The sequence below is a fragment of the Macrotis lagotis genome, chromosome 1 (genome assembly GCF_037893015.1).
Source record: "Macrotis lagotis isolate mMagLag1 chromosome 1, bilby.v1.9.chrom.fasta, whole genome shotgun sequence".
Lineage (NCBI taxonomy): Eukaryota > Metazoa > Chordata > Mammalia > Peramelemorphia > Peramelidae > Macrotis > Macrotis lagotis.
The window spans coordinates 913,093,870-913,099,869 of NC_133658.1; positions in this window are offsets into that span (position 1 = coordinate 913,093,870).

Sequence of the window (6,000 nt, forward strand, 5' to 3'; positions counted from 1 at the left end):
TTTGGTCTGGGATCAAAGAAATGCCGGCTCTTCTGTTGCCTCTCTCCCAGCTCTGCCTTCTGAGGATTCTGAACTTGCCCAAACCAGAATGGTTTCTATGATCCCAACATCTAGGTGACAGGTGAGATGGGTCTCCTTTTTTAAAATAATACCCGGTTTTTGGAGTATGGACAAACCCCTCTCCCCTTTCACCCCTTCCCCTGCCCCCACCCCATTCCAGAGACTGGGACCTTAAGGAACGCTGCATTTTCATTTCCTTTGGCCTTGCCCATCCATTGGCTCATGAAGTCATGTTCCTTGACTAGAAACTCAGTCAAAAGGATTCATCTGAACTGTTAACCCTTTATTAAGCTAAAAATAAATAACAAAAAGTTAATTTATACATGAATATTTATTTTCTAGAATCTTACCAGGAAAGCTATAGGTAGATGACATTATTAGAGATAACAACCAAGAGCCTAATGAGGGAAAAGCACTTATAGAAATCACACGAGTCAGAAAATTTTGGCAGCCAGCCAATCAGCTTCCATATTAGTACATAAAGGTGTCATTGATTACTTTATTAACCATCCATAAAGTCTGTTCTATGTCAGAACTGACAAAGATCCAATTAGCACCAGGACTGTCTCCTCTTCTAATTTGATAGTTTATGTTATCATATATGTAATGGGCATGTAAAACCTTGAAATTTCTCACTTTTCAAAAGTCTTAAGTATAAGAATTTAAATCTCTTATAAAAATAACTAGACTTGTTTCCTGCCTTCTCAGGACCCAACTGTGAAAGCCAAATGTCATCTCCCTGTAGATGTAATTAGAGGGGGACCAGCTCTGCTTCACACAGAGTCTGCCTTCAGATTTATAGCTGGTGAGACACAGACCTTGAGGAGGGCAGAGGCTAACATTCAGATTCACAAACCCCAATTAGAAGTTGAGAAACCAATTTTTGATCAGAAATATAAGACTGAAGAAATCTAGCTTTAACATTACAAAAATATAAGAACTCTTCATGTAGGTGGAGAATTGAAAATGAGGGATTGTCCATCAGGGAATGACTGAACAAGTTATGGTAAATGAATGTGATGGAATACTTTTGTTCTGTGAGTAACTATGAAAGGGATAGTTTTGAAAAAACCTGAAAAGACTTATAGGAATTGATTCTGGTTGAGGTGAGTAGAACTATGAGAACATTCTACAAAGTAAAGCAATATTATAAAGGCTTAATAACTTGACCACCACCACAAGGATCCACTATAATTCCCAAGTTCTCATGATGTTTAGTGCTATCCACCTCCAAACAAAGAAGTGATGAACTGAGTGCAGATTGAAGCATGATTTTTTTCACTTTCTTGATTTTCTTGCTTTTTTTAATGGAATATGACTAATGCAAAAAATAGGCTTGCTTAACTTCATATGTGTAATGAGTATTCTATTTCATGCCTTAATGGATGAGAGATGAAAGATCAAGAAAGGCAGAGAACTTTGGAACATTTTAAAAATTAAAAAAAGTTCTACAAACTCAGTACTGAGCAAATTTCAAGGAGTAATTAAAAAGACTTATAGTTTTATTGGGGGGGCTGTGCTTGTGATGAGCTGTGGTCTCAACAGAATCAACAAGATGGTTCTATTAAAATTCCTTTGGAAACAAAATATATTGTCATAAGGAGATAATGGATGAAGAGAAAACATGCAGTGGGTGTGAGGACCCAGATACTATGTGTGTGAAACTGATATTTTCAAATAGTCATGAATTTATTGTAAAAAGGAAGCATGGTTTAGCATCAGGAACAATAAAAGTCATGTTAAGTGGCCCAGGTCAGTTTGCAGAAAATGAAACTGAGGTTAATTTTAGAGAAATGCCATCGTATGTGTTATCAAATTTTATCTACACAATTTGCCACACTAACAGTGATAGAGATTACTGAATTCTCATTTACACCTGAAATTTCTGATGGCTGCTAACTTCCTAGATTTTTTAATAAAATAATAATAAACAGCATTTAATACCTATACTTCAGTTAGTAACTTTTTTTATATAACATGTGTGGTCAGGATGGTGGTGGTGGTTGAGAACAGATACCTTCAGACCCTTCTTTTGCATAGCAAAGTAGAAGTTTATTTTGCAACTTCAATAAATTTCACTAAATGAGAAACAAATATGCCAATTAGTAGCTGACTTATACCTTATCTTTTTTTAAAGATTTCATTTATTTTGAGTTTTACAATTTTTCCCCTAATCTTACTTCCCTCCTGCCCCCCCCCCAGAAGGCAATTTGTCAGTCTTTATACTGTTTCCATGGTATACGTTGATCCAAATTGAATGTGATGAGATAGAAATCATATCCTTAAGGAAGAAAAATAAAGTCTAAGAGACAGCAAGATCAGACAATAAGATATCAGGTTTTTTCCTAAATTAAAGGTAATAGTCTTTGGTCTTTGTTCAAACTCCACAGTTCTTTCTCTGGATACAGATGATATTCTCCATCGAAGACAGCCCCAAATTGTCCCTGATTGTTGCACTGATGGAATGAACAAGTCCATCAAGTATACCTTATCCTTTTGATGTGGTTTCAAATATTAGAACAGTGATCTTATTCAGTATTGAAATTCAGACAAATACTATAGGCTAAGTATTTTTAGGATTTTGTTGTTTTTGAATACATGCAATTAAATTGAACCTATCATAACTGTCTAGCATTTTTAGTTATGAAAACATTTTCAGTTGTCAACTTATGTTTATAAATGTAGCTTGACTAAAACATTAATTTTTCAATAAGCCTTAATTCATAAGAATTGTTCTTATGTGACTTTTTTTTTTAGATTTTTTTTCAAGACAATGGGGCTAAGTGGCTTGCCCAAGGCCACACGGCTAGGTAATTAGTGTCTGATGTCGGATTTGAACCCAGGTACTCCCGACTCCAAGGCTGGTGCTCTATTCACTGCGCCACTTAGCCGCCCCTCTTATGTGATTTTTGACAAATTATAGTCATATTATTATGTCAGAGTGTTTCTGCATATATGTTTTTGTCATACAATTTAAGTAGTACTTTTCTTTTTAAAGTATTAACGAAGATTGTTAGGAATAGCTTTTGCAGTAGACAATTTTTAAGTATTTTAGCCAAATTGTCGATAAGTACCCACAGTACTAAATAGCTTTGTCTCTGAAAACTTGAGACAGTCATACAATATTGTTTTTGAACAAACCAAGGTACGCACTTAATCATCTAGCTAAGAAAGCTTCCTTTGCAATTTACATTTCACTCACTATATTATCAAAAGTATTATTTAGGGGTGGGTGGCTAGGTGGCGCAGTGGATAGAGCACCAGTCCTGGAGTCAGGAGGACCTGAGTTCAAATCTGACCTCAGACACTTCATAATTACCTAGCCGTGTGGCCTTGGTCAAGCCACTTAACCCCATTTGCCTTGAAAAAACCTAAAAATAAAAAGTTTTAAATGTATTTTTTTAAAAAAAGACTTCTAAATGCCAATCCTTTCATAGAGATTTCTGTCTCCTTAAGGAGGCAAAACCAATTGTTTGATATATTTTATTTATGCATTTTCTAACATTGTATCTTAAATACTGTTAAGTAGACAAGCAGACTATTAATTCTAAGTTCCTTAGGGATTTAGAGAAGGAAGATTTTGATCTAGCCTTAAAAAATTAAGGAAGAGAGGAGGTATATTTTGAGTTTGTAGGTAAGGTTTCGTTATTTGGGGAAAGAGAATTAACATATCATTTGTGGAAACCAGTAAAGAGTCTGGAGAATAATGATAGGGTGGTAAAAGGAAGGCATGCTTTGGGATGGCTTGATGCTTTCTGGTTGTGAGTCCAAAACATGGTACAAACAGACCTTTTGTTATTTTGAACTTGATAGCAATAAACATGTACATTTCCATATACAAAAAAAAACAAATTAGGGAATTGCAATCTACCCTTCTATTTCTTAGTTTTGATGATTACTACTTTAGAATATAGTTTGAAGTCTGGTATGCTAGGTCACCTTCTTTTGTATTTTTCCCCCCATAATTCCCTTGCTATTCTTTTTAATTTAATTTTTATTTTTTTTTGCAAGGCAATGGCGGGGGGTTAAATGACTTACCTAAGGTCACACAGCTAGGTAATTAAGTATCTGAGGTCAGATTTGAATTCAGATCTTGCTGCCTCCAGGGCCAGTGGCTCTATCTACTGTGCCACCTAGCTGCCCCTACTTCTTGTTTTGCTTTGGTTTTTGCACATAGGTGTTTTGACACCATTGGTTTCTGAGTTTGTATTTTCATCTTGCCTGTCACCATAATAATTTTCTATGATCATAGGCTTTTTACCTTTTTTTTAAACTCATCTATTTTTGGCATTTTTCTTTCTTTTAAATTTGAGTTCTGTTCCCAGGATGGAAGAGTCACTGACTCAGGCTTCTTGTGCCAGCGGATGCAGGCCCTGGCCCTAATGTGTCCCTGGGATCCATGGGGACCCTTAGGTGTGATGCTGTGCTGAGGGAGTAGGGAGTGGCTGTCACTTCTACAGGTCATAGGGGCAACTTGCCTGGTGGTGAGCTGTGGCCCTAGTGGTGGTATCTGGTGTGTGTAGAGACCTTTGTAGTCTGATGAATTACACTTTCCTGTTCTTTCCCTATTCTGTCCATCCATCCATCCATCCATCTGATTTGGGAGAAATTGGTGGTGCCACCATAAAGGTGAGATCTCTTGAAAGTGAAAAACTCATGACTAGCCCTGGAAGTATTAAAAACTCAGGATTTTTTTTTTTATTTTATAAGCTTGCAAAGTTCACAGATTAAAACCTTTTCCTGCAGAGACACTAAGCTGCTTGGAGGATAGGCTAAATAACAAAGTTCTAGGTGATAGTGCCTGAGGGAGAGAGAGAAGGGAGAGCAACCTGAGGAGCTGACTGGGCCCAGACTTGAGTGAGACCACAAGGAGCAGAAGCCATAGTTCTCCAGTGGCCTAGACCAGGATATTGTGGTTCTAGCTTATAGCAAGTGGTCATCCTGCAAAGGAGAAGAGAGAAAAGGGAGTGCTGCTCCAGAAGACTTTGCTTAAATGCATTTCCATAGTGTATTGGACAAGGATGGTGCTTGGGAGTACTTTAGCACCTAGCTCCAGGTATTCTCCAATGTGTATGCCACAGGGGCAGCCCTCCAAGGAGTGCCTAAGATGGTATTCATTGCACATGGGTGGCGTTCTATACACCAGTCTTTCCTGTCTCAAAGGATGTGACCTTCGAATCCAATATGACCATTTCCTGTACCCTGCTTCACATCCATCCATCCGTCCATCCATGCATCTGTCTCTCCATCCATCCAACCAGACATCCATTCATCTAATCCACTGTTGCCAGATTCAGCTTCCTTATGCAGACACTTGATAATATCCTTTGTTTGTGAATCCCTATTCACCTGTGCATGGCAGTTTACATTTCCCCCTCTCCCCATTTTAGTCTTATTTTAGAGATTTTTCTTCCTTGTGCCTATGCTCTAGAACAGTGGTGTCAAATTCAAATAGTGATAAAGACCACTAAACTGAACATATGACCCCCGAGGGCACATGTTGACTTAGTTGTAAGTGTAATATTATTTGTGTCTTATGTTTTTATTTTGTTAACTATTTACCAGTTACATTTTATTCTGGCACACATGGGAGTGTTGCAGGCTGCCTGTGGCCCAAGGATCTAGATGTCTGATCTAAAAACTTGAATTTGATAAATGCACATGGTAAATGCACAGCCCCTGCTACTCATGCCACTTTGCCTCTAGCCCAGCACCCTCAGCTAAACCGCCCAGGAGACCTCTCCTCTCTTTTCAGATGACATAATATTAGTAAGACCACCTATCACAGTGCTAGCACAGAGGAGCCACTACATAGTGGGGATTTCTTTCCTTGCTTCTCACATCACATTTGGCCTCTACTTTTATGCACCAACCCCACATTTGCCTTCATTGTAAGCTCCATGAACAGAGGGCCCCAGTCTTCTATAACTTTCTGTTTCC